Source organism: Lycorma delicatula, chromosome 4, assembly GCF_047948215.1.
Source record: "Lycorma delicatula isolate Av1 chromosome 4, ASM4794821v1, whole genome shotgun sequence".
NCBI lineage: Eukaryota > Metazoa > Arthropoda > Insecta > Hemiptera > Fulgoridae > Lycorma > Lycorma delicatula.
In genome coordinates this window covers 154065009-154091515 of record NC_134458.1, presented here as the reverse complement: position 1 = coordinate 154091515, position 26507 = coordinate 154065009, and the positions used below count along the sequence as shown (strand labels likewise).

Below are 26507 nucleotides of genomic sequence, written 5' to 3'. Positions count from 1 at the left end.
TCAACGTTTTGCTAAGCTATCGTAAAATGTAGTTTATAACAAACGTTAACCGACAAAATTTTGAATAACTAAAAAGGAATTTATAAAATAATGTATTTAATTTACTTTCTATACATTCATAAAGGGGATAGACAACGAGGATTGTATTTCAAGAAGGGGATAGACAACAAGGATTGTATTTCATGAAGGGGATAGACAACGAGGATTGTATTTCATGAAGGGGATAGACAACGAGGATTGTATTTCATGAAGGGGATAGACAACGAGGATTGTATTTTTACGGCCCTGTCCGAGGTGAAAAGCATCGACTGTCAATATGTTATGGCAATCTTTATCGGTATCGAGGCAGCGTTCCTCCCTTCTTTGAATTAAAATTCTACGTTTAGAATCCTCTCGCAACTCAGCAGGAGTCAGGGGTTATCTAGCTACACAGCGTTTTCTAAACATCTTTTAACTACGCAAAATTTCGTAACTTCTTCCTGTAGGAAGTCCAGAGGATTTCTATTGGTTTATCTGTTCCGAAATCGGGTATTCGATGAGTTCACGAACTCAAGCTCCAAGAGGGCGTCACCAGCCAAGCTTTCCAGAATGACTGCTCATCTGGTGCGCAGTAACTCGCATCCGGTTTAGAAAATGGAGAGCAGATAATTGGACGGACAAACTTTTTTAATGCATCCGCCGTGTATTAAACCTGCATGCTTTTGAAGATAAGGAAAAATTAAGTTTCGATCAAAACTCCCGCACTAAATATAAATAACCCGCAAACGTTAGTCAAACTCTCTGGCCGTTCTACTCGATGTTAACTGCGTTCTAGTAATTATGTCAGGCAGGTAGTACGGATGCTGTGAAATATACAAATTTAAAAAACACAGCTCTTCAAAATAGGGCTTGCTTTCGGATAGCCTAAAAATAGTGCATAAGGAGTTTTCTAAGCGCGGACTCATAGGATGGATAAAAACAAAACCTTTATTATAAAAGATAATGCCAGCATCCAAGGCAGAGTTATCGTTTGAAACTGCGCGTTTAAGACAAGCCTCTTCGAGGGTACCTAATTTCGGGGAAAGTTTCCTCAGCCTGATTTTGAAGTGCGAGATGCTATGTGAAAATCGCAAAGAGAAAGTAGACGGAGGTAATCGATGAGCGATTTAAAATTGGTGAAGTGCTGTTCGAGAAGGATTTACGCGTTGCCAAAGTTTGTTGCATCGTCCTGTGCTGCCTTAAGGAGCACCCACTCTGGAAGCTGGATAGAACGAATCGATGGCTCTAAAACAAACGAATGGGGACAGAACGAAAAGACGGTTTGGGTAACTACCCGAGCCAACTTCCAGCTTCAAAATCGATTAATTCTATTCGTGCAATGAAACGTACTTTTTTTATTATATTCCTATTTTCTTCAAGCACTAAACCTTTGATCTGCACAAAAAACCTCTAAATACTTGGCAAATCGCACTGGTTGGACAGAACCTGAGCAGCCTCTAGAGGCATACAATCTTCCAACTCCGGTTTGATTTCATATACAGACTTTCCTAGGTGAAGCGTTCAATTCGTTCCGATATGCTTTCAAATAGGATGTCTGAACCCTCCTCTTCAGGACGATGCAACAAAATCGCTATATCCTTCCCAACATTTCACCAATCCTGAATGTTTAGGGATTTCCTCAGTCTTCTTTCTCATCCCAATTTTCACATACTATTGATCGGATTGAAATAGCGGCCTAACAAGGTCGCTGAAAGAAATACCAGTAAACGAATAACTAATTACCTCTTACCCGAACGAACACGGTTAAAAATCATTACCGATAACTAACTCGTTTAGAAAAAATAAATAGTAATCAATGTAATGAAAATAAAAAAACATTACGTAAATAATTCATTAAATCTAGACACCTTTAGGAAATAGCACCCCGATATATTTAAACTGATCACCAGTTTCAGTTACAAAGCAAAACAACTACGGACATATATTTTGTAATTTATTTTTTTGCAAATACCAACGTTTCGTTTTCTAAGACTGCAAAAAAATTCTTAGAAATAAATTTCAGACAATCTATATACCTTATTCCATTTACATACTATAATAGTCGAGGTATATAAAAATCATACTTCAATATTAAAACTAAATTTAAGCTAAAATGAAAATTTGGGTAAATCAATAGAGAACAAATTATTAGTATTATTATAAGTAATATTTAGCCACCTTCACTTAGATATAATTATTAATTTATTAAAACTGATATGCACGATTAAAAAAAACTTTTTTGGGGATTTTATCATGGGTACAGGTTTTTTGAAAATTTAGTTTATACAATAATCTCTGTGCCTGAAACTAACAGCGCAAGGTGATGAGATGGAGCTAACTAGTTTATCTTCAAATGAAGAGAGGCCAAGTAAAATCCAATCTTAATAAACTTTAAATGCCATAAAAATAAATAAACATATCTTATTTACCGGATAGCAGTAGCAGCAGCACTTTTGTTCAAAACACTTTTCTAATCTATTCCTTCACCAAATGCACCAATGGTATACAGATATCAATAGAATAATTTAAAAGAAGCAAACATACAACAGAGAAGTATCTCGGTTACAACAGATTATCTGAAACAGAAAGAGAAACTATTCAACAATTTAGAAAAATTGTCTTAAAAATCTCTAAGAACTAACAAAAACATCCTACACATTCCACAACCTAATGGGACATTAAAATAGCAGTGGAATACCCCCACTACTTTTACCATGCGCGCAGAAATCAAACTAGTAGGAGACAATGAGTCAGATAATTAATTCTCAACACTTTTTTCTTAAAAGTAGAATCCTGACAATATTGATAACTATCACATTCTATACAATAAAATAAATACTTTTAACCGATTTTTACAGACAAGAAACTGTGATTTCACTATGTCAGTAGAAAGGCACTTCGTAGCAGCAAGCTCGTAGGAGTCTACTTTATTCTTTGGATCTAAGCACGTATTAAAGGTAGCTTGAACATATTCCCGATTGCATTTGTGCAAAAAACACTGTGAAAAAATATTTATATTATATTTAATACGGAAACGATACTCACATTAAGTTTTTGGATACATTCAAGAATTCCTTCCTAAGAAACTTCTTTCGGCTGCTTCATCGGATAGGGTATAAGGCCATGATCATCCTGTATCCCCTTTCTCTTACATTAAATTTCAAGCGAGGACATAGGCAAAAATAAACTAGTATAAATATATGTTGAGTATGGTGGATTCTGGGGATGAGATCGCATGGGGTAACATTCAAATCTTTTTCTTTGCCTAAAAACAACACTTATCAACAATGTATTGATGCACTTTTAATTTAGTACGAAGAATCTTCCTACTGAAATCCCTTTTTATGACGCCATTCGTCAACAAAATATAGCATACAACTTTGAAAAATTCAAAGTTTTCATGATTTTTTGTAGTATATAACGAACATAATCATCAACAACGACATGACCCTGACGGAAACGTTTATGCTACTAGTAAACTTGTGTTTTCTAATTGCCGTCTCACTGTTATGTTTATTCAATTAATATTGACATCTCTCAGAGTGATTTTTAAAGCAAACACAAATCTGGCATTCGCACCACAAAAAGAAGGCTACTGGTATTGTTGGAGAAGAAACAAGAATTTGATAGTAGTCATATTGTGACTGCTTGAACGCTGCCAACTTACGACAGTAATTTCCCTGTCAACAAAAATTTCTAATCAAAGATCCCGATTCAGGGAACGAAGAACATAGAGTTAAAAAAATAATGTCTCAAATATATCATAGGTGTAGATTAATCCAATTTAGTCGACTAAATTCAATCATTTTACAAATTCAAAACAGTATAATAACCGATGGATGTTCATAAATACCAGTGCTGTAGCATGCAGCAACATGCATCACATATCGCATATCTCACTCTGCTACTCTTGCACATAAGTTCCATCTAGTGTATCTAATCACGTTAAGTTACGACTTTCACGACCGGATAAATGTCCAACGCAGCGACATATGTTTTACGCAGCGGTGTGCACCGAGATGAACATAGGGTGCGTCAAAGCAATCGTGCGTTAAACGGCAAGTGTACGCTTTCAAATGGATTTCAATCGCACGTTCGTGCTCATTAGCCCCGGAGACCGTTGCACACTTTCGATTTTATTATTATTAAATGCATTATGATAGTAACACCCATTAAGATATTTAGATTTACGGACATTTCCAAATGCGTGTGTGTGTTTTATTAGGAGATAAGGTAACGGTATAATAGGAAATAATCGTAGGATAGTTACGTTCGACTAGTCTTAGGTATTCGCGGTCCCAGTATTCTTTTCACGAAAAAGTAATTAAAAATAAAACACACGGATCGGTTTCTAAACGAACGTACGAGTAGACATCACTTCAGATGGTAGGGAAATCAAAGTACAAAATACTAATTAGCACTGAATTTAAGGTTTTTTTTTTAATTAGACCGCAATTTACAAGGACTACTGACTGGATCGCTTATTGGACAGTCTAATCAGGATTACAATTCTTACATTTAAAAAAAAAATTGTAATGCAGAGCGTTCGGAAAGTTGCTGTGCACTGGAATTATGGAATTGTAATGACGAAACTTTCTCAATTATTACTTTGCATTTTTATTACATTATTTTAAAGAAACAGATATTACAATAACTGGAATAATAAATAAAAGTTGTTGAAAATGACCTTCACCAACATCAATATAAAACTGCATACGTTTAAATTTATTTCCAAACACTTTAACCAGCTGATGTATTGGAATGTCTCGTACGTAAGCCGTTATTGCAGATTTTAGTTTGTCAATCGTGCTGCTCTGTTGCGATACAGCAACAAGCAGTCTACTGTTTGTTTCGCTGCCCTCCATAGATAGTAATCTGGGGGAACCAGATCTGGCAATCATGCAGGCCACAAACCCCTCGAAATTATTCAGTCGCCAAAGACATTTCATAAAAAAATCATTGACCAGTTAGCTGTGTGCGTTGTGGCGCAATCTTGCTGGAACCAACCGTGATTTCTTACCACTTCTGTTAACTGAGAAATGAAGTTTGTTAAAATAGCATAATGACGATCAGTATTAACTGTATTTTCAAAAAATATTGGATCCACAATAAGCGTTCTCTCACACCGACCCAAACTCCAATTTTCGCTTTGTGTAATGATTATTCGTGTAATTCATGGGGGTTAGTTGCCAACCACAGTCGTGTATTTTGTGAATTAATATACCCTCCCAGATGAAACCACGCTTTATCTATAAAAAAAACGTAATGTCGAGGACACCTACGGAATTTTGGTCTGTAAAACGTTCAACCAGAGCCAATACTTTACTCTTTTGATGAGATCTGTAACTTTCTGTTCTTGAACACTCATTACTGTGTAAGGGAAAAGTTTCAGTTTTATGTGCGGTAGCAATTCCAATATTTTGCTGCTGTTCTAACTTACGCGTCGACTATGATGGACTTTCGGCCATAGAATCCGAAATAACAAGCTGCTTCCGTTCGTTTAGTTTAGATAGCGTTCCGCTTCGATCAACATCTTCAACAGAGTCTGTTGGCCGAAATTGTTCGATAAGAGTAAAAACTGCATTGCGGTGAGGAAGAGGAGTATTTGGAAAATTTTCAGAAAATTTGTGCTTCACTAAATCTCTAAATACTTGTCATCTTCACGAAGGACGTGTGTTCAACGAGAAAAACGCGTTCCTCTACCGAAGAACAGTTACGTTTCTCGCAACCACTGATTCCGATAAACGAAATAAGCACATTTCGTCAGTACTCAACCACTAACGTCTTGGTTTATTACTGAGAAACGCCCAACGAACGCACAGGGTAACCAACTGACGAGAAAGAAAAGAATGCACTACATAATTGTAAAGCACACTGCACAGCAACTTTCCGAATGCGCTGTATAAAGTCGAAGATATTTTAAAAAAGCATACACATGTCTCTATTTTGCAATGCTGCTTGCCGATTTCTCATTAATCGCTCGAGTTTACAAAATTTTACCTAAAACAAAACTGCTGCAGAACAATCGCATTAAATTCGCGTAGTATAATTCAAAACGCGTCGGGGCGATACTTCGACGTGTATGCGCGTCCGCGCTCGTAAAAGAACTTGTTTAAAGGCTGCCCATATTTTACTACAAAAGATTCTTTCACCGGCTTATACGAGTTTATTCAGAACAATATAAATTTGCGTTACGAGTCATTAAATTTCCAAACAGAAGACCAATTACTGAAACCGTAAAGAACTGCCGTCGCATTTTATAATTTTGATGGAATTCAGTAACATGTTTCTAAAACATCAGCTAATCTCTTTATAATCGTTTATTTTTATTGAAATCCATTTAATCAAATATATTTTTATTTTTATTATTATCATAAGAGGAAAAGTGTAACAAAATGCCAACAGAATAACAAACTAGTTGACAAAAATAGAATATTAATCGAAATAACCACATACAGAATTAAATCCATAAAAAGTGAAAATTATTTTAAAATAGCCACGAGTTGATTTTAATTTTTTTTTCCATGACATTGGCCTTGTAATGGAAAATACAACCCGCAACCTCTCATTATACCGACAAGTAAAACCGGCGAGAAAAGAAGGGGACGGCGGCTAACGTATGTGGTGGTAGGCTGAATCACTCGTATTGATCCATCCTTACTCGTTCAGACCGGCCCCCTACGGAACGGTCGACGCCGATGCTGATGTCGCCAGCCGAAGGATAGTCTAAGGAATGGAAAGGCTTTAAAGAGACATTATCCAGACTTTTTTTGTAATGGACAGTAATTTTTTTTATTTCCACCAGCACAAAATCGCTCTAATCTTTTTCTCTGCGAGAAATTATTTTACATGAAACCATTAATGCAAATCATCTTTTAAAGAACATTACTACTCATAAGAAAATTAAAATCCTAAAAAATTTTAAGGAAACGTTCAAAATTGTTTTCCTCCAATCATAAAAATTATCATGTTCTAGATCCTTTTGCTGATAGTTATGAAAAATTTTATAAAACATAGTAAAATTCAGATGTTAAAAGTTAAATAATTATAATTTTAATATTTTTGCGTGGCTTCTATCTAAATTTCACTTTTTATTTTCTATTTATCTTTCTTTTTTCTTCACTTTATTTTTACAAAAACATTCGGTTTTCAGTTTTACTTTATTTTTCCAATTGATTACTGTAATAATGTAGTTTCTAAAAACTACGTTATTTTTAAATAATCAAAGAGTAATTAATCGATAATATAATTTTAATGATTACTTTTGATTTAATATACTATTAAAATCTAAAATTTCAGTAGTGTTTACATATTTTTACGAGTTCTAATGTATATTCGATTTATATGTTGCTCCTAAATAATTTCATTCTTAAATAGATAAAATTCTAATGTTTAACTAAACCACTGCTACATTAAACCGATATAAAAGGTACATACTTTCCTCTTTAAAAACGTACACCCCAAAATCTGTGAACAATTAGAAAAAAAATTGTCTTGCCTACTTTCAGATTGACCAGCCTCATATCCAGCTTTACTCCACTTCCATTTCGGAAGAAAAATCGGCATAAAAATTATTTCAATTTGAGATTAGGAGACATTTTAAAATCATTTCTCATTCCAGGATACAATCTATTTACGATTAACCCCGATGAATTTGAAATTATCATAGTAGAGTTATTCCTAAAAAACAAATCGCCTATCCCTAACTTTTTAATGCGAGACACAATATATAGCCTTTCGCCACCGCTTTTCAACTTGTATATAGAATAATCAATTCAAAAAATGAAAGACAAGTTTGAAAGCGAAATAACTATTAGAAGAGAAACGAAATTAAAACACAGAGAGTCGTCGATGTGTTGTTCTTAATCTAAAATTCATTAGAAGAAATACAGAACGGCACGGATTTATTGCTAGGAAAGAGATTCAGTTTGAAAATTAATAAGAATGAAACACAGGTAATGCAATGCGTCAGAAAAAAGGAAAATAAAGAATTAAATATTACGATAGCGTAATACAGAGTGTCCATAAAGTCTTTCCACGATTACAAAAACTTATTACAAAAAAAACTAGTACAGTTACAGCTGTGCGGTTTGTGGCAGACGAAAGAAAATAATTATCAAGTTTTTTTATACTGGTTTGTTGCAGGTGTGATCATTATTTTTATAAAATGGCATCAATACAGAAGAAAGCGCGATGTGTTTTGTGGTATCACGAGTCAAAATCACAGATTACTGTGCAGCGAAATTTTAGAAGGGAATACGAACAACCAGCACATGATAGTAACAGTATCGCTGCGTGGTATGCAAAATTTAAGGAGTGGGAGTGTAGTCGACCTTCCGCGAACAGGGCAGGGCGGTCATCCGTTAGTGAAGAGAAGGCTGAAGTTGTGCAGCAAGCATTTCTAGATAGCCCTTCCAAATTTACCCGTCGTGAATCTCGCGAATTAGGGATTCCCCGGTCAACAGTGTACAAAATGTTGCACAAGAAACTAAGGTTGCACCAGTATAAAGTTCAGATACTGCAACATCTACAGCCAGATGACGGCCCTCGTAATGCTGCCTTTGCGACCAAGAGTTTGCAACGGATTGATAGCAAGACAATGAGTACCTGCAGCGCGTGTTTTTCAGACGAGGCTACTTTCTACACCTCACGGAAAGTAAACAGGAATAATGTGAGAATATGGGGCTCAGAAAATCCGTACTTTACCAAGGAAAAAATGAGATTTTCTCCTAAAGTGAATGTGTGGTGCGGTTTTATGCTCAACAGAATCATTGATCCCTTCTTTTTCATTGAGCGATCCATAACAGCTAACATTTAACTGGATATGCTGCAACACTTTGCTATACCTCAACTAAACGCAACATAAGGTGGTTTTCTCGCAGGATGGCGCACCAGGATTTCTAGTTCGAGATTTTCTGAATGAAACATTTCATGGCAGATGGATTGGGCGCGACACGGATCGTCGTGCCCAATCCATCGTGGCCAGGGAGTAGTTAAGGACAGAGTCTATGCAACACCCGTACCTGATCTGAAAACACTGAGACGGAGAATAATTGAAGTTGTTGCTAGTGTTACCGAAGAAATGACCAACATATGACGTGAAATTGATTATCGGTTGGACATTCTACGAGCGACAAAAGGCGTACATGTTGAAGTTTATTGACACGGTAAAAAAACTTGACAATTTTTTCTTTCTTTTGTCACAAACCGCCATCTGTTGTACTTTTTTGTAATCGTGGAAAGGCTTTATGGTCATCCTGTACATTAGAAGTTTACTATTAAGGGAGTAAAATACTAAAGAACGGATGAAATAATGTAGACATCAAAAAGAGGTTGGGTTAAGGACAGAGGGATTTACGCAGAAAAAAACCGTTACTATCTAATGAAACACTAAAAATTACGAGTTTCGTAAAAGCAGTTGTCTGAAACGCATCACTTTATCGTAGTAATACGCGGATGGTAAGAAAAGAAGAAAGGAGAAGAATATATATGGATAAAATATGAAATGTAGGTCTTTAAGATAAATAGGAGGAGGGAAATTTTTCAGATACTTTTAAAATGATAAACTAGATCGGTGGAACAAATATTAAGACACCCGGGTTAGTTAATCTGGTAACGGAGGGTAAAACCTGTACAGGAAAACCGATACCTGAAGAAGTAGGTTGTAATAATTACGTCGAGGTTAAAAGATGCGACAAATAACAGAAAGGAATCTAAAATAACAATAAACCAATTTTAACGGGAGGTTTGATACTATAGTGTATGTAAAATCTAAATGAGAGTCTCCCCCCCCCCTGCAAGCTGCCTCTACTTGCCTCCGAAAACACCACTCCTATAACCCGCTATGCGGAATACGTGCTACTGGTTGCGACTAAAAAGAGCTCAAAATCATACAGCTTGTATTTAATATAATTTTATTTTTTTAATAATTTTTATTCTACCATATTCATTTATTTTTGCTTTTATTTATTTAAATTTGCCGTTTAATTATTAATTATTTATTTCATCTGATATTTGTTTATTCTACTGTATTTATTTATTTCTGCTACTATACAAATTATCTTGTACGAAATCATTTTATGTTTTACGTTTATAACATTTAATACGAACTAACGTTTTAATTAAACTAATTTTACGTTTATTATAATACAGCTTAATATCTCTTATTATTCATAATTTTTTTAATAAATTTATTGACTAAAATTAAAAATTACTTTTCCTTACGTTTTTTTAACAGGTTATTTATTTATGTACTTTTTGAACAATTTAATATTTTTATTTTGTAGTTTTGTAGGCCTACAAAGCTCAAAATAATATTAGTAATATTAGTACGTGCTATTTAGAAATAATTTTCGTACAGTATGCCACGGCAAAGGAAATCATAACATTATAGCTTATAATAAATAAACAACTTATTTCACATACTTTTATATTACGTCATTGTTACTGTTTATTTATAGCAAAACCTTACTTTAACATACTTGAAAAAACAAATACTCTCAATAAATAAATAACTTCATATACATCTTGAACAAAACAATAACTTTATTTGTAATAAAAAATTACCCGAACGTACTTCGTTACTACAATAGTGGCGTCAAAATTAGATACGGAGAAAGTCATTGCAAATTAATTGATGTGACTTTTGGAATATACTAGGTTTGGCTGCTGGTGCGAGTAGAAGTCGCCAACAGATGTTAAAAGCAGTGGAGGGGATGCCATAGCGTACTACAGACCCGCCTTCAGATACTACATACACTATAGTAATTATATTAGCACAAAATAGATCAGAATATCACGGGAAAGAAGGAAAATTAAAAAAAAAAAATTGTGTATACCTTAAAAGATGTAACATTTCTTTACACCAATAATTATTATTTCCGTATCAACCACCAGTACTTCAGAAATCTAGATAGTAAAGATATTCAACCACAATACAACCTAGCAATAGAAATAAAACACTCCGTTATTTAAAACGATAATAAGAAAAAATGTAAATAAATAGATGATGATAATAATAATAATAATAATAATAATAATAATAATAATAATAATAATAATAACAATATCACCATCCTCATAATAATATTACGTACTTGTAGTGGACGACCTTCATTCAATATCACATTAATGTTAAACTGTATAACGAATATTTTAAATAAAATATAATTATGTTGCATTTTAACACAACACAAACAGTAAAAAATACCGATGTACTTAGAAACAGACCAAATAAAGAAATTAATCGTGCAAGGTAAACAATTTAAAATAATAAAAATCAATCATATAATAAGGTAAACACGTATAGTTTCCTGATCGAAAAGAAATAAGCAACAACACATCAGACACAATAATACTTATAAAAAGTTTTAAAAATACGAACTGTACCGTACATTGTTATAATTGGTTATATAATACATACATAACACTGGTAAACAAAAAACCCGCATTCTTTTACATTTATTGACACTACAAGAACCAATGAATCTAAAAATCGCTCACGTATCAGTTTTAAAACATAACTCGCTGAATTTTAAACAAGATGATAACGTAGTACTTTTCATAAACATTCAAAGAAATAATACCATTACTGTTGAACAGCCATTACTGAAGAATGAAATTTCATTTTGTGTTTCTGTAAGTATAACTACAGATGTTCTGCAGTAGTAAAACAAACGGCTATAAAATGGCTAAATGTAATAAATAAAATATCAATGTAATACTGAAAATTTCGTTTCACCTTTCTTCAGATCCATATGAACCGTCCTTTATTCTTCTAATCGAGAAAAAATTACCATAATTTAATAATGCAAAGAATCGTCAAACATTATGTATATATATATATATATATATTAAGCGCCATAACCGCAAAAGTTGTACACGATTCAAAACGAGTCTCAAATCACTACAGAAAACGACAGAACCATTTCTAAAATAATAACAAGCATCCAATCCCAGGCTTATTAAAAGAACATGAGGAGTGAAGTCGTTTACCGTTGCCTTCGCCGATGAACTTAATATATTATCGTAAGCCCGTCAGAATGAATGCGATGATAATCAGCCCTAAGTGTGACACCTTCACCTTCACCTTCACCGGGTACTCTTTTATCACAGAAAAAAAAGTACTGGCGATATAATAAACATCGTTACTTTCGAAAACACAACTTTGGCGCAGATTCGTAAGCGCGTTATAGCCATAAGGAAGAGTTATATAGAATTCCTATATTCTATACGGAAACTAAAAAATGATATGAAATAAAAAATTAATTTTTGTTTTCTTAAAAGAATGAAAAACTGTTCTACCTGAATATAACAGGAAAATGGTAATACCGGGCGATTCAAAAAGGATTTCACAAATTTAAAGCACATAAAAATTTGTTTAGATAACTTACAGATTCGGTTGAGATCTCATTTCGTAGGAAAAAAATTTTCACCCGACATTCACTTTGATTCGATTTGGCTTCCATTCGTAATGCGACATACATTCTAGCTGAAGTCGATTTCATTCCAGACTGTAATCAAGTCGGGTGTTACCTCAAAAGCTGCGGCGTTAATTCCAAGTCTTAGCTAAGCTAGAAAGGCAGACAACGGTGGTACATAAACCCAATCTTTAATGAAACCTCCACAAGAAAATATCTAGGGGGGTCAAATCTGGGGAGCCAGGTGGCTATGCGATCGGACCTTCACAACCTGGGAATCGAGTATCAAGAGGATCTCTAGGTGGTAGTGAGGTGGTGCTCCGTTGCTGACAGTAATAGCGTCCATCTTGGTCATCATCGTCTAACTGAGGAATTAGAAAATTTTGAAGCATGTACATATAAACGATAGTGTTTACGTTTGCCTCCTGGAAGAAGAACGTGCCGTAGAGTCTTTGCTTACGGCACAAAAGACATTGACTTTAGGGCTATCATGAATGTGCTGCCAAGTTTCACGAGAATTTTCGCTACCCCACCTTCGACAGTTACGGGTGTTCACCTTGCAGCTTATGTGGGACGTTGACTCATCACTAAAAATTAAATTCTCTAAAATCGTCGTCAATTTTATCCATCATTTCCACACAAAACTGCAGCCGAGTAACTTTGTCGTCATGTAACGTATTGAACAGCGGTTAGTTGGTACGGCTTCAAGTGAAATCGTTAACGTAATACGCGCCAGTCATTTGTGGAATGCCAGTCTCACGTGACGCACGTCAAGTTGATTTCTTCGGACTCTACGTGTAAAGCTTTTGTTTCACAGCAGTTTCAGGGACGCGTTGGCGTCCTGGTGATTTTGTACGTTTTAACAGAACAATCTGTTGCAAGAGTAAATTATATGCCGATTAGGAGGCTCCCTTAACCCACCGGGTTGGTCTAGTGGTTAACGCGTCTTCCCAAATCAGCTGATTTGGAAGTCGAGAGTTACAGCGTTCAAGTCCTAGTAAAGCCAGTTATTTTTACACGGATTTGAATACTAGATCGTGGATACCGGTGCTCTTTGGTGGTTGGGTTTCAATTAACCACACATCTCAGTAGTGGTCGAACTGAGAATGTACAAGACTACACTTCATTTACACTCATACATGTCATCCTCATTCATCCTCTGAAGAATTATCTAAACGGTAGTTACCGGAGGCTAAACAGGAAAAAGAAAGGAAGGAGGCTCCCCAACGTACTCTACGAAAATTACATTGAACTGCAACTGCTGACTGCAAATCGTGAAACCAAAACAAACAGAGCGAGCACATTCCACACCAGTAAATGTATCCATTTTAAACTACAGTGGTGGCCGAATTCGGTACTAATGAATTTCACGAGTCAAAACATATAGATTATTAATAGTTTGAGGAGTTTTGCTATGAAATGAGACCTCAACCGAATCTGTAAGTTATCTAAATAAATTTTTATATGTTTTTAAAGTTGTGAAATCCTTTTTGAATAACCCGATGGTATACTTTGGTACCACATATATTTATACTTCCGTTTGCGTCCAAGCAACTCCTGAACGGGAAAAAAATCACCAACAATAAAATCAACTGATGCCCCGAAATACAATATCCCATTCAATATGAACATAAAAGCGCTTCCTTAGAGAAAAAAAATTAAAAAGAAAAGATTATATTAAAATAATTATCGTTCCGATCTGTCATAAAAGATTATGTACAGCTTTCACTACTAATCATCGTGGACAACATCGCAAACAAAGTTTATCCATCTCGACTGTACTTCTGCTAGATTTAATTAAAGCGAAAACCTAAGTTATTACACATAACTACAATTATTAATAATAAAGTATTAATAATATTTTCTATAGAAATTTGTTCCAGTAATTTCTTTTTGCTCCTAGTAGTATATATTTTGTTCATTGAAAATAATTTTTTTTAAAAATACATAGATTTTTAAAAATTTTGATAAATCGGCACAAATTTAAGTAATTTACGATTATTACATTTGCATGTATCAGATTCTCATTCAAACTTGAATGTTACTGATAACCCCAATTTTTTATTTACTGATCCTTTTAATTTGGAATTAACGAAATTCAACAATAATTTTTTCTCCTTTTTACGAAAAGTACTTTTCTTACTTAATGTACTTTTCTTACGAAAAGTAGATTACATCTAAAAATGTAAACACGCTAGTGTTTAAATCGTATAGGTTAACCCGCGTCGATCGTTTATCTGCAATAACCCTATTGTTTATCAACCGATTTTCAAAAATAAAGGGTAATTTTGTTTACAATGAAAGGCTTAACGTTCTAGCTAACAAAACAAATTTTAATAAAATTAATCACAAAGACATAAAAGCTTAAAAATTGATGTTGCCGCCATTTTGAAATTTGCGAATATGTCTACACCGTAATTTTTTATTTATTAATGAAAGTCGATGTAAACATGTGCACCAAATATATATTACAACGATTTCTTGATCCGATCTTGATATATATGTTTTCCTTAAAAACTCAAAACGACGGACAGTAGGAAAACGAAGAGGAAATCGCTATTTTTTTATTGAACATTTTTTTATTATTTTGATATGTAGAATCCGAAAACAAATAGCCAGATACACATTTTTGTTAACATTGAATTTTAATCAATTTATAAACGTTTTAATTATTTTTAAATTTTCAACGCTAATCCTTTAAATACCGATAACGAACAATATGGTCATCCGCTCGCAAGACGGTTTTTATTACCCAGTGCAACAATTACCGCTGTAAAAAGCCTACGCTAAACTAAAAAAATTGCAGCTCACAAAAAATTACGAGAGAATGGCTATCTTTTGCCGATCCTTAACTACAACCTTTACCGAATAGATTATTCACCTGTAGGAAAAATTAAAATGTTTACTGCTACAAAATTAAAAAAAAAAAAAAAAAAAAAAAAAAAAAAAACAGTTAGTCAACCATTTTAACGACTAAATACATTCTCGATGATTAAAACAAAATCGATATAACAAATTTTAATTAAATTTAAGAGGAAGCAAAATTACTATATACGATTGAAAAATCTACTACAGAATTAGTTTGAAGAGGTCGAATACTAATACACTTTAACTTATTGGGCATTAATGTACAAAACGCAACAAAAAGAATAATTTAATTCACAAACCTAATTACAGTCAAAGGAAAAAATAATGAAACCAGAGGTATTAATTATTATTTGTACGTACGCAATAATAACAAACGGATATCGTTTATCTGATAACTATATATTCAATGTTATCTGTTTGGTGGTTCCAATTAGTTCAAATAATAAAATAAAAAATATTTATAGAAAAGAAAATACAATTAGGGAGTTCGGTATTCAGATTAATTAATGAACACGATCTAATTATAATTAATCGTTTATGATAACTATTTTTAGTGTTATCAATTAACTGTGAGTATAAAAATAATACCATGGAAATTAAAAAAAAAATATATATATATACATACATACACACACAAACACGCGCGCGCGTATATTTTCTTTATTATTAAAACATAAAAAACGGAAAGATTACTGCTGAACGTATTTTTTTAAAGGCGATACACCGTGTGAAACAAAATAACAAAAGAAGTGCATACATACCAATCATAATCGTGTTACCGATGGAGAAGAGAAATAGAGAGAACTAAAGAAAATAAAAGGGATGAAAGAATACTAGAAGGGCGTGCCACTCAATATATACGGTATTACACTACATAGAGTGCTCGTGCTTCGCTAGCAAAGCTTTCTGACCGGAGGGTGGAACTTAAAATACAGGATGTCACGGAGAAGGTAGGTCTTTTACGTCGTGATTTGACCGTAGATTTTCATGACATTTTCATGGTGACGATTACGTGATTAATGTAAGCGGAAACCTGCTACTTAGCACAGCTGAAAATCGTGAATAACACAAAACTTCAGATGAATTTAACAAACAGCAGGAAAGAGACGAGTAAATAATAATAATTCAATAAACACCAGTATTCCGTGGTAGGGTTAACCGGAATTCAAGGTAATCCGAACATAAATAAAAGAAAACTTCTGCACTACTCTGCACTACGTCAGGCCTGGCAAGCCGGTAGCAATAACGTATTTGCCTATACAAGCACACCCAGACCCGCAGCAGATGGAAAACTGGTAGGAGAAATGTATATATATATATATATATATATCGTAATGTTCAGGCCTACCAAGGTGTTTTATCTATTTCTGAATTTGATGATAAAATAAAAACGCATAATATGTACAATCAATAGAGTATTACGGGAGGAAAGAAATTTAATTACGGTTCGTACCCATCCGACTTCAATAAATCAGTTCTAATAGAAAAACAAACGACAAAACAGTAAGACTAATTATCAGTGACGTGCGACTAATTAGATGTTATCTTGGGTTATCTTCCTGACAGGGGTCTGACATCTTTTCAACTGTTGTTTAATCCACCACAATTCCCTCGTGAATACGTGCAAAAGCACGTCCGAAGTCAAATAATAAGATAAAAATAAAATTAACGGGTAAAACTGTCGAAGAGGAATGTACGACATGTAGCCGCGATGTTTCTACAGCGCTTAACGAGCATAATTCATCGTCGGGCCTGGTCTTTGTACGCCGCTTGACGCGATTCACAGCCGCCTCATCGGTATGTCGCCAGAGGTGCAGGTTCATCATAATCACTTTTTATCAGTCGTACCCTGGGGTCAACAGGATATAATTTCATAATCGCGTTATTTTCGAGACTGCAGTTACTGTTGTTCGCCGGGAATTCATTTACATCGATCGCGTATACATCCACGCGTCCAGGCAGTTGCTTAGTAAGATTAAGTATACATCAGTCGTACATTCATCAGATTACTGTTACTGGGAGTCAACGATTTACTTTCCCGCTATATTGTTACTGTAGAGCTGTACAATATTCTATACAAGGGAAAGTATACTAATCGGATCAAATTTTGCATGTCCGGTTTTTTTCGATTCTTGACTTTAACAATCCTCTTCTAAAAAAAAAAAAACATACCATTGAAAAATTCGGAGAGGATGAATATCGGTCTGTTTTTTTCTCAATATTTCCAGACTGGATAAAACGATTCGGATGAAATTTGGCATGATGATTTCTGTCTGGCAATGATATCATTTAATTTCGGTCAGTGATAAGGAAGATAAAAGGATATCTCAAAATTTTACTCAAAACGATAGTAAATATTTTTACATTATTTAATGCCGGTTAAATAGCTAAGATAGCTTTTGATGGTATTCGGTCTTAATCAAATCCCCATAAACGGATGGGGGCAACACTTTTTCCTATTTTGTCCTTCTGCTACTCAAAGTCACAATCTTGTACTAATTAGACGATTCCATTTCATTTAGTATGTCACTTTGGTTACATTTTTGGAAATTTCATTCAGAGGTGGTGGTGCCTAATTGTTTTTGTCATAGTTTTGCTTTATTCAGACTGGATTTGCCGATTCTTATGAAATTCTTTACGATGACTCCTGAATTTCTGTCACGAGTTCAATGGCTCTCTTCATGCGGTGCGGCGATACAATACCGCATAACAGAGAAATCTTCATGCATTACATTAACAGGAAAAAAAGCAAGTGACGGCTTCCGTGCAACACTGTTCAAAACAACACAAAAATGGATTTCACGGCTAGAATCGATAAATTTCAATATGAACTTTCAACCGACAATAATATTTAGAAATTACAAGAAGTTAAGGAACAAGGAGTAACAACGAGAAAAAATTACTTAAATATTGATTTGTTTAATTTTAGGAAATAAAGATAATTTTACATCCAAAAAGTTCCCCCCTTATCTCCTGCTTTGTTGCAGTATACATAGGTATCGAGGTACGTTGGTCTACTGTTTTACATTATCTGTAGCAGTCTTTCTTATGTCTAATACTTAAGTAAAGCACACGAGGTACAAGAGACATTAATCAGAGGAAGAGGAAGAGAAAGATCAGACTTTCTCGGGTAAGAATGTTGTTCACTATACTATTCCGGTTCCTACAGTGAACAGAATGGAGGTGTCCCTCTTAAGGTTAATATGGTTAACAATTCGGTGACATACTTGATATGCATGCTGAAATGCAACTGTATTACTATGACTCAGTAAAAAAGGCAATAGAAATCACTTCACTCCTTACTTATCCTACTAACCCTCACATGAAATTCTTGTTGTTCTTAAAGACAGCTGTTGTGACTGCGTCACATATCACGTCGCTTACAACAGTTACCGGTTATAGTTCTCAACGTATGTACGAGTACACGGTATTATACTTAGTTTACCGTTTTAGCTCTACAATACGTAATCATGTAAATCACGATGCGATCAAAAGGTAATGTAATTACAAAAATAGTTGACAAAAATAATAGCAACAAGTAAGACAATTAAATTTAAAACTGTTAAAATCATTACAAAACAAAATAAATTAAAATAACCAACAAACTTTAAGAAAAAAATATTAGGATATTTATAAAGCTTTATATAACCAACGAAACTGCGCTCTGTATAAATTAACTGTACCATTAAGTTCGAATAATTAATTATCTTCTACTGTAAATAACTAATTCTAGGAGGTTTAAAACAAACTCCTAGAATTAAATAGCATTTAATTTGCTGTATAATTTAAATTACATAAAACGCACAATTATACAGCAAATGAATGAACTTAAACTTCAATGCCTTATAGAAAAGGGATTCCAAGAACCTAAATCGTAAAATTTCGCAAAGCGATCTCTTTTTCATAGTTAAAGGAACGTCGCTTCTATACCTCCGATCATTCTTAACAATAAATAAATTAACGCGACAAAAAAAAAAGGTAAACATGAATGAAACAATAAAACAACTACGAATACAAATACATCAACACGCGTCTCAAGCAAATCGAGACATCGTTTACTATACGTTACAGTGTAAGAGTACAGTACAATATAAATACACGCGCATACCTGTAAAAATAGTTCCTAGGTAATAGCTCGCGGCCACAACAACAAAAATAAATACTGAAGTGGGGAGAAGGGACTAGATGATATCATACATATTACGTTTAACGTCACGTGACAAATTGTATAATAATTATAATACCAACATACACATATATACAACTACACTCTATAGCAGACAGAACCCGCACTTTAAAACGCGCCGGTGATAAATGTGTACTCATCTGCTAAAGGTTATATAACACACTCTTAACTAAATTAACGAAAAATCTTACAGAATACCTTTTACATTTATGTATTATACGAGAATGAATGTAACTCAATAAAAAAAAAACTTATTTGAAAATTAAAACTGATTTGGATGGAATGAAATCAAATGACCGCAAAATAATTTATAACCGTTAATAATTTACGCCCAGACTTCAATAATTCGAAATTTAAAAAATCACTATTTTGAATTAATTCTTTTAGTTAAAATGCCTATATGCTTACAACAGGAATGAAAAAAGTTCAAAATAATGGAAAAAGCAGAGGAACCTACGTGCCTTGATAAAAAGGAATGCAAAAAAGAGAGACTAATATCGAACATGAGTTAAGGCTCCTGTCTGGAATGCGTGAATGTTTGATTTATATACTGTTATTTAAAGTTTCCTGTCGATTAGCGTGGAAGTATGTTAATATCATACGAATATTAAGTTGTATAATACCACTACGCTACAAAATTCCGATACTAAGCACTGATAAAAGCAAATGAAAAAATGTTAACTGTGAATGTGTAGAAGACGTAATTTTTAACAAATTCTTCAACTTAAGTTATCTAAAAGAAACATACACCGCAGAAACTTGCTCTTAAAAAAAAAAACTATCATTGGAAGCGTTATTTGTTAACGATTAACGCTTGAAAAATCTTTAAAATATGAGAATTTCCTTTACTTAGACCTTTATTTAGAAAACAGTACTCGTAAGCTCAATAGACAGGAAATATTTCCAAGATTTGTTCTGTATGCTCTTAAGGTCAACGGAATACGCACGTGCAGACAAGCCGACTCGTAAAGCAATTGTAGTCCAGTCGAAATGTGGACCCCGCAACAGAAAAATCAGTACATGCTTTGGTTAACGAAGTTTTAATCGGTACGAATATACTTGGAGAGAATCGATGTAGAGTTCGTACACGCCATTGAACAGGAGTAACCGATTCAATGCAGCCAAATAATTTTAACTAGGTTTCATTGGGTTACCTACCGGGTTGGTCTAGTGGTGAACACGTCTTCCCAAATCAGCTGATTTGGAAGTCGGGAGTTCCACGTTCAAGTCCTAGTAAAGTCAGTTATTTTTACACGGATTTGAATACTGGATCGTAGATACCTATATTCTTTGGTGGTTGGGTTTCAATTAACCACAAATCTCAGGAATGGTCGAACTGAGACTGTACAAGACTATATTTCATTTACACTCATACATATCATCCTAAGTATTATCTGAAAGGTGATTACCGGAGACTAAACAGAAAAAAGAGAGAGGTTTCATTGAGTTGGTGCGGAGGGGGAGGTGGCAAAATACGCATTATATATTTTAGTTTACCTTTTGGGGGTAGTAGATATAAAAATGTTAAAAATCACTGCTCTAGATGGTAGACGACGGCAAACAAAAGTTCTCAGACTAGACGGGAGCTTGATGATTGATCAACAAGGGAGACTGGTAAAATTAGGCATTTGATAATTTTATTTTGAAATTTATATGCCTATCTGGTTCACAATTAAAACTAGCAAAAATTTCACAAAAGGTCCAAAGATAATTTTTGAAGCCATCAGAACATCACAGTAACTAACTCAAAATTTACTGCAAGTAATCAACCCAGTAATTGAGCGAGTGATTGTGGGGATGAGTCCTTTGTTCACCCCAAACATTTGATTTTACCAATGACAGTGGATAAAAAAGACATATCATCGAGAACTGAGGCTCCGCCGAGGGTAGAAAGCTCGATCACATTTTTCCAAGGGAAAGACTACTTGAAATTTCATCACACAAAACTCAACTTCGAAGCAACACACAAGTCAATATGATTCGGTGGGATAGTTGCAATATTTCTCCTCCATCATTATTAAGGAACATCATGGATGAGAGATCAAAAATTTATTACAGACTTGACACAGTCTGCACTCAAAAATCCGTCAAAATTGACATCAAAAATCCAGTTGCAGCTGCAACCGGATTCCCAAGCTTTCTCTGTCACACCCAGGCTGTTGAACGGTGTGTCAAACTTGTAACCGAACCATCTCAAAAAACGCGTGACTCTGTCGCAAAAGAGGAATAATAAATAGGATATCCCTCCCGGAACTAGAGGTAGCTGCGGAGGAGTTAAACCCTAGGAAGAGCCCGGGCCCTGATGGGGTCTCCCGGAGAAGTTGCCAGACTGATTGTAAAGAAGTTTCCTTATACAGTTCTGGATTCTATGAATTATGCTTTTACGAGGGGTTCTTTTCCACTTTGTGTTGGCGGGTGGCTAGGATGATTCTCTTACCAAAGCCAAAAAGAGATCCTAATGACCTACGATCCTTTAGACCCATGTGCCTTTTAAATAATCTCGGAAAAATATATGAGAAAATTGTTGAGAGACGCCTGAGGAATCATGTAGACACACGGAGGTCTCTCTCCGTGGCAATTCGGGTTCCGCAAATGTAAATCGGCGATTCATGCGATTAGGGAGGTCATGAACTTCGCAGATGTGGCGTCTACTGGGACGGACATGGCGGACTCGGTCGATTCCGGATTGTGAGTTTAGAGGTCCAGAATGCCTTTAACTCCCTCCCTTGGCATATTATTGTCGAGGCGCTGGAGTTGAGGAGTGTGGAAGGGCAAATACTGAACATTACCAAGGAGTATCTGGGCGTAAGAACAGTCACTACATCGACTAACAGGAGGGACTATGTGCTCACGATGAAAGCAGGGGTTCCACAGGGATCTGTTTTGGGAATCTGATGTATTTAGGTGCGGCTCCCAGAAGGCGTCCAAGTAATAGGATTTGCTGACGATTTGGCCATCTTGATAAAAGGTGATGAAGTTGATAGGTCGAGGAGAGGGGTAATGAAGCCTTGACGACAATCCAAAGATGGATGGAGACCGCGGCCTTCAGTTGGTCCCTGAAAGTCGGAATCGATTGTTTTCACTGGGAGGAGACGGCTCCGGGAACTACGCCTTGTCGTTAATGGGCAGGCTGTCAGACAGGTTCGTGCGTCCAAGTATTTGGGCGTGTGGACAGATCACAATAGATCGTTTGGGCGCCATATAAAAGAGGCGAAAATTAAGACAGAACGGGTATTGTCGGCCGTTTCGAGACTTATGTTGAATACTGCCGGGCCACGGGAGAGAAAGAGACGAGCAATTGGTGCGACCGTCACGTCGGTACTACTATAAGGGGCCCCAGACTGCGGCAGAGTTACGGCAATTCAAAAATATCGTACTATGTTGGAGTCAATCCATAGGAGGCTGCTCCTTCGCATTACTTGTGCATATAGGACGGTCTCCTATGAGGCGATCTGTGTAGTGGCCGGCATTTTGCCGATTGATCTCCATGTTAAGGAGAGGTGTTCAAGATTCGGTGGGATTCCCAAGTGTGGTCAGGGAGCAAGTGATGGCCAAATGACAATCCAGATGGGAGGCGGGTGTTAAAGGCGGCTGGACTCCGCGACTTATTCTTTTAGTGGCTGATTGGGTGGGGCGGCGAGGCTGACCACCATCTCACCCGATGTTTGACGGGGCATGGTGATTTTAGTAAATACTTGACACGTTTTAAACGAAGGCAGACTGCTGTATGCAGGTACTGTGCTATGAAGACTCCGTCGAACATATATGGTTCGAATGTGATAGATGAACAGCCGATAGGGCAAACCTTACGGTTACTATTACGCCTGATGGAGTTACAAATCATATGCTCCGGAGTCAACATGGCTGGGCCGAGGTAGCAACCTTAGTTAACCATATACTGGTTGTTAGAAACTATGAGGCGCTGATGTAAATTTAAGGGGGAAAAAATCGAATCATGGCTGCCGTACAGGGCCGGGAGGCAGCCTTCATGCCTAGAGCTCTTTGGCACACCTGCTCGCAAGTGTGGGAGAGTCGGGGAGTGACTTATGATAGTATGGGGAACCCTCAAGAGTGGCTAATTCCGCGTGGTGAAAAGTGAGCGTAATGCTTACCTGGAACCGGCTAGGGCTAGGGCCGGGATGCCAGCCCTTACATCGAGGGGCATTCTAACTTTCCTCAATAGGAGGTTGGATTGCTCTGTTGACGTGGAGGGAACACCCTGATAGATTAGGTCCTTTTGGACTTGGCAAGGAAGGGCAGACAACTGCCACGGCACCCTGGGACGACCGACGTATTGCTTATTAGCGGGTCCGGTCCGGGGTGCTTAAAAAAGGATGCAAAAAAAATCTTCTAAATATAAGTCTCTGCGATTCATACTTACCGATGCCAGATAATGATCTGAGAGCCCATTTTTGTATCTTAAAAATTCATTCTGATTTTTTGAGAGCTCCAAGAGATAACATTATATTCTATACCAGAATAAATGTAGTCATAATAAATATTTAATAATCACAAGTTCAGTTTTATTAAGGCGCTTCAGAACGAAACAGTACGGCCTGATTTTGTAATGGATGAAATCAATTCGAACGTCCCACCAGAACTTGTCGTCTAATAAAACACCCAGAAATTTCGCTAAGCGGACAACAAAAATACTATAGTTATCATTAACAGGATTCTATCCACGCGATCAGCAATGTTACGTCAATCTCAGATGCACAATGTAACGATATTATCCATATCTAAATTTAGATGATTACAACTCATACTGTGAATACATTTTGAGCTGCTATATTACAATTTTAAATTACTTTTACATAATTGTCTTCAGATATAGATACAGTTGTGTCGTCAGCGAAAAGGGTTACGATGAACGGCTCATAATTTAGAGGAGTCATTAATGAACAATAAAAAAGCCCCTACTTTTTTATTGTTTATTAATAAGGAAGTGTCCTTGGCCCCTACCAAGGACAATTCCCTGAGGCATTCAAAGTTCTACATATTGAAGTGAGAACTTATGAATTTTGCATGTGTATTCTTATCAAAAGATGAAATTTCAACGACTTGTTTACGGTTGTTAAAAATTATTTAACCAATTGTAAGCAGCTCCTCTGATACCAGATATATTAAATTTCCTAATCAGTAAAAAATCTGAAGCTAAATCGAATACTTTACTAAGACAACATAAAACTGGATTTTTTTTTTATCTAGGCAATTTAAAATATTTTACAAAAGCTGGCAAATGGCTGTCAGCAGCAAACTTTCCCTTAAAAAATCATGATGAAAATTTGTTAAAATGGTATGTTTTTCACGAAAACTTCACGAAAAGTCGATTTTTCATAATTTTTTAATTACGTTACATAGTATGGATAATAACGAAATTGAATTATATTTTTGTAAATTAAGTACCGAACCTTTTGTAAATGAGGGGAATAGCAACAGAAGTGTTATGGGAGCTAGGAATATTCAAAAAAAAAAAATGTTGAACATTTTTTTAGTTAAATCTGTGAGGGGGATAACAATAGCATCACACTTTTAAATACTAGCACTAGTATCATCAATAGCCACAGACTATTTTTTTTAATTTAAAATAAAAGTGTTATTTATTTAAAATACAAGTGTTAACTTCCTGAATAACAACAGGAAATAAAAATACCGATTCATTAACAAAACCATTGAAGGTGAACGGTTAATGGTTTATAGGTTCAAACATGAAACCCTATTTAAATATACTTATGTATTAATAACTAATCAAAAAACAGCTTAATAAAAAAATTTTCAAAGAAACAAGCGGTAAAATTTTTAAAACAAATTTCTTCTATCTTAACATAGTATTCACCAGGTACAATTAAGGGAACAGACCGCATTTAAAGTAGTATTTCATTTTTTCTTTCTTGAATTTTTTTTACATTTTAGCACATTACAACTGCATTTACATTTTAACAGCTGCAGTATTAAGGAAGTTATCTATTTTTATAACTGGCAGACCTCCATGAACTAAACATAATTTGTACCGATGACGGTTTCCCCCTGAGGAAATGAAAATTAGATAAAGTACCGATTTACATTTTACGAATGAATAATAAATAATTTATCTTGGATGGAGAAACTGGAACCAATTAATCCAATAAAGAAAAAAAAACTGAGAATGTTTTACTAGTAAACATTAACATATTACGTTGAATAAATGATACAAACGAACAGTACAACGTCTTGATTTTTAAAGACTGCCGACAGTAAAAAATATTTATATCAGTTACAGTATTAAACAATAATACAAATAAAACTGATGCGAGACTGACGAGCGCGACCTGTGATCAATTCAATTCACTTATATATATATGTAGCGCATAAATGACCCGTTTAATAACTTCTCCTTTGCGCTATGCTATGTTGTACGATCTAGTATACATAATTGCATACCAAACAACTGTTCCGACCTGAGCGTGGGTCGTGGTTACCGACACGACGACCGGTGATGCGGCACAAGCAAACAACAAGGCACACTCAACCGGTAATATTAACGACCGGCCTAGAGGGAATAACACACGATGAAAACCGCAAATCTTTGATAACTATCTTTTTACCGGTTAACCGTACCTCTCCTCTCAGACTGATCTTATTCACAAGCCCGCTCGGTAGGTATGTGTATGTGAAACAAAGAATACAGAGATAAAACGTGAACGGCGTTGTTGACGGGAAGAAGATTAAAATACCAAAATTGTACACTTGTACTATACGTAGGTATTTTTACTCGTGAGAAAAAGAAACACTGGACCGTGTCTACACATTTTACATTAAAACCACTATTTAGGATATCTAAGAAACTCGCCACCAAACTTTAATTAAATTTAGACTATTTGTAGGTCGACTGCAGTAACACATCATAAAAAAAAACACGCTTCGTAATATTACAAAATATAATATCGCTTAATAACCATGATCTGTATACGTAAACGTAACGTAACGGCTAGCAACAAACAGAAAAAAAATACTTCTGATAATCTAAAACTGACCGC

The 26507-nt window shown here is 35.2% G+C and overlaps 1 protein-coding gene across 3 annotated transcripts in view; it reads right to left on the bottom strand.

The window, feature by feature from the left end:
* Lis-1 (LisH and WD40 domain-containing Lis-1) overlaps positions 1 to 26507 on the bottom strand; it is a 118992-nt gene that overhangs the window by 70901 nt on the left and 21584 nt on the right. For 2 of the 3 annotated variants that reach the window (XM_075364437.1, XM_075364438.1), the window contains exon 2: positions 2448 to 2594. The exons of the other annotated variant lie outside the window; for it this stretch is intronic. The gene's annotated coding sequence lies outside the window, so the exon portion shown is untranslated. The remainder of the gene's footprint in view (positions 1 to 2447; positions 2595 to 26507) is intronic. 3 annotated transcript variants of the gene reach the window in all.